Genomic DNA, 4,484 nt, shown 5'->3' on the forward strand with positions numbered 1-4,484 from the left:
AAGGGACCGACAGAGGCCACAAGTCCATCGATAGCAATGAGGAAAAGAAGGACACTCAAGACCGAACCCTGTGGGATGCCCGTCTCCTGGGTCCGTGGAGAACTAAAAGCAGTACCAACTCGAACTCTGAATGACCGATGGATCAGGAACTGGCGGATAAAAATCGGGAGTGGGCCCCGAAGACCCCACTGATGAAGGGTTAGTAAGATGTGATGGCGCCAGGCCGTGTCATAGGCCTTGCGAAGGTCAAAAAACACTGCAACCAAATGGCGGCGCTGGGAAAAAGCCTGCCGAACTGCGGATTCCAAGCGAAGCAAATGATCGATTGGAGATCGTCCCTCTCGAAAGCCACACTGGTAAGGGGACAATAGATCCCGAGATTCGAGGACCCAAGTGAGCCGACGGGCTACCAGCCGTTCAAGTAACTTACAACCAACATTGGTCAAACTAATTGGCCGATAGCTGTCAACAGATAGGGGGTTCTGACCAGGCTTAAGGACAGGAACCACAATGCTATCCCTCCACTGAGAAGGGAAGTCACCCTGGAGCCAGATACGGTTAAACACCCGAAGAAGATGGTGCCGTTGTGGAGCACTGAGATGTTGAAGCAGCTGGTTATGAATGGAATCTGGGCCAGGAGCCGTATCATGAGAAGCAGATAGAGCAGAAAGAAATTCCCATTCAGTGAAAGGTTCGTTGTAAGATTCTGACTCACAAGTGGTGAAACATAAGGTGACAGCTTCAGCCTGCTGTTTTTGATGAAGGAAAGCAGCTGGATAGGAGGCCGACGCTGATGCCACAGCAAAATGGGTCGCAAGATGTTCTGCGAGAACTAATGGGTCCGTACAAATGCCATCTGGGAGGTGAAGGCCTGGGAGGGTGGACTGCCGATGGCAACCTTGGAGAGAGCGAAGTGTAGCCCATACCCGTGACAGAGGGACAGTGGAACCAAGGGAAGAAACGAATCGTTCCCAACATATCCGCTTGCTCTGTTTGATTAAATAACGGGCTTTAGCGCGAAGGCGCTTAAAGGTAGAAAGGCTGGCTACAGATGGGTGCCTCTTAAAGTGTTGCAAAGCTCGACGGCGATCACGGATGGCAATGGCAATGGCCGTACTCCACCACGGGACTTGCCGACGACGAAATTGTCCAGATGAGCGCGGGACAGCAAGGTTAGCAGCGCGAACAATCGCGTCAGACACGTCACGTAGGACGTCATCAATACAACCCGACAAAGAGGGAGAAAACTCGACCTGTGCAGTATATAGAGGCCAATCGGCGCGGTGGAAAGACCAACGAGGTAACCTCTCCATCGGGGAGCGGGAAGGGAGCGTGATAATCAACGGGAAATGGTCACTATCACAAAGGTCGTCGTGTGGCGACCAGTGTAATGAAGGGAGGAGAGAGGGAGAAGAAAGAGAAAGATCAATGGCAGAAAAGGTACCATGACCAGCACTGAAATGAGTAGGGGAGCCATCATTAAGAAGGCACAGGTCGTGGTCTGCAATAAATTGGTCGATAAGAAGACCTCGTCTAGATGGAAAGGCACTGCCCCACAAAGGATGATGAGCATTAAAATCCCCAAGGAGGAGGAAGGGAGGAGGAAGTTGCTGAAGAAGGGTGGTTAAGGCAGCAGGTGTAAGAGTCCTGTCAGGAGGGAGATAAAGATTGCATACTGTGACTGCAGAGTCTAAGTGGACCCTAACAGCAACTGCTTCCAATGTAGTTTGGAGAGGAATCCACGTGCTAGCAATGTCTGTACGGACCAACGTACAAACGCCACCAGAAGCCCGCAAGGGTCCGACCCGATTTCGACAGAAAACACGGAACCCACAGAGGGTCGGTGAGTGAGCATCAGTAAAATGAGATTCCTGGAGAACCACACAAGCTGCTGAGTAGGACGAAAGAAGGGATTTCAATTCCGGAAGGTGACGATAGTAGCCATTACAATTCCATTGGAGAACCACAGAACGATGGTTTAAATGAGGGCTGAACACGCTAAATCCAGTCATACCGCCGGGTCCCCACCCGTCACCGACAAGGAGGGGGCGACATCCATAAACGACAGGTCAGAATCCGGTTGTGAAGCCGGGGAAGGGACCTCCGGTGACACCAGAGGCTCTTTGTCCCGGGACTTATGTTTCTTCTTCTTTTCAGGCTGAGATCGAGGAGGGCTGTGTGGCATAATGGAGCCAGCTGCAGCAAGATCAGGAACAGAAAGAGACCGGGCGACCTGGGGGCCGATAGACCGCGGCTCTCGCGGTCGCCGCGCTGCAGCAGACCTTTGACCTGGAAGGTGCCGGGAAGGGGCATCCCGGGAGAGGCGCCCTTGACCGGCAGACGCCAAAGGAGTGGGACACTTCTCCGGCTGGGGAGGGGGAGCGGCGCCCAGAGGAGAAGGTGTGGGAGCCGCAGGGGAGGGGGGAAGGAGAGGGGTCCGGGACGGGGGTAAGGAAGGGGGAGGAAGGGATGAAGATGTAACCAAGGCGTAACTAGATGTCATGGACACAGGGTGCAATCGTGCATATTTCTTACGGGCCTCTGTGTAGCTTAAACGATCAAGAGACTTATACTCCTGTATCTTTTTTTCTTTCTTATAGACTGGGCAATCTGCTGAACGTGGAGAATGACTACCATGACAATTTACACATACAGGAGGGGGAACACAGGGACTCCCCTCATGGAGTGGACGTCCACAGTCACCACAGAGAGGGTCCTGGGTACAGCGAGAAGACATGTGGCCAAAACGCAAGCACTTAAAACACCGCATAGGAGGTGGGATGTACGGCTTCACATCACAGCGATAGACCATAATCTTAACTTTCTCAGGAAGGGTATCCCCTTCAAAGGCCAGGATAAAGGCACCAGTATCAATACGATTATCTTTAGGACCCTTCTGAACACGCCGAACAAAGTGAACACCCCGCCGTCCGAGATTGTCCCGAAGTTCCTCATCAGTTTGAAGGATGAGGTCTCTGTGAAAAATCACACCTTGTACCATATTTAGAGACTGGTGAGGGGTAATGGACACGGGAATTGTGCCAAGATGGGTACAGGCACGAAGGGCCGCAGATTGGGCAGCCGAAGCAGTTTTTATCAGTAATGAACCCGACCGCATCTTGCTCAGGGAGTCCACTTCGCCGAACTTGTCTTCAATGTGTTCCACAAAGAATAAAGGTTTGACACTGGTGAAAGTATCTCCATCAGTCCTGGTGCAAACTAGATAACGGGGGAAAGGTTTTGCCCCTAGACGACGGGCCTGACCCTCCTCCCAGGGGGTAGCCATGGAAGGGAAGGCCGAAGGGGCAAGAGAAGCAGCACTTGAGGAATCAGTACCACGCAGAGAGACGGCCGCAGAAGAGCGGCCAGAGGTTTGGACCCTTATGCGTTTCATCGGCATAGCGTCCGCCCTGATACCACCCACTCCGATCAGGGGCTCTCCTCACGGGCGCCACCCAGCCACAGCAAGGGCCGTCTGGCACGGCGGCCATTGCCGGGAGTTCCGATGCTCCAGGATGACGAGCAACCACTCCAAGGCATGCATGAGGAGGTCACAGCTCAGGTATCAGAAGTGTGATCCCTGTGTGTTCAGGGGGCTCAACCAAAAGGGTACATAGCGACCCCACCACACGGGCTGGCTACCGTGCTGGCTATGCACCCTAGCATCAGACAACGACGTAGAAGAAAAGGTGGAATATACTAGGAGGGCACACGTCGGAGACACTAGGTAAGGTGCTCTTCCCCAAATGGCTCACACTACGGAAGAGAAATTTTGGAATGGAGGTCAAACCCCAGAGGGGGACCAAGGAATGCCAAAAGGAGGAGATGATTACGCAACAAAGCCAGAGTGTAAAACCAACAGAACCAGGAGGATAGCGGGGGCCAACATAAGCAAGGACACCAATAGAGGGAGAGGAGAGGGCGAGGGGAAAGGGGTATGGAGGGGAAAGGAGGGGAAGGGAAAGGAAATGCAGCCCGGGAGAGAAAGAAGGCTGCAATGGCTCGGGGCCCCGTGCTCGCCACGCACGTATCCACGAAAGAGTTGTGGACCCCCTGGGGGATGTGGCAATCTTGCTACGTTTTCCCTTTCCTTACGTTCTACTTTCTTATGTCGCATTTTCTTCTTTTCCTGCTTTCTTTGCGTGTGTGTTGCAGTTTTATCAGGTCTGTCCACATTTGTTCCCGTTAATGTGTGTCAGGGCGCTGATGACCTCGACGTTGAGCGCCCATAAGCCCCAACACACACACACACACACACACACACACACACACACTGAAGAGAATCGTTCAAGGTGACAGAAGCGCAAATCTCCCGCAAACTGATACCTATTTCAGTGCTGGGCCATCAGCAAGTGCCAGCGGGGAACTATTCAACTAAACATCATCGATACGGGCTTTCGGAGCTGAAGGCCCACTCAAGTACCCTTGATGATTGCACGACACAAAGCTTTACGCCTCGTCTGGGCCCGTCAACACCGACATTG

Source organism: Schistocerca americana, chromosome 9, assembly GCF_021461395.2.
Source record: "Schistocerca americana isolate TAMUIC-IGC-003095 chromosome 9, iqSchAmer2.1, whole genome shotgun sequence".
NCBI classification, from domain to species: Eukaryota; Metazoa; Arthropoda; class Insecta; order Orthoptera; family Acrididae; genus Schistocerca; species Schistocerca americana.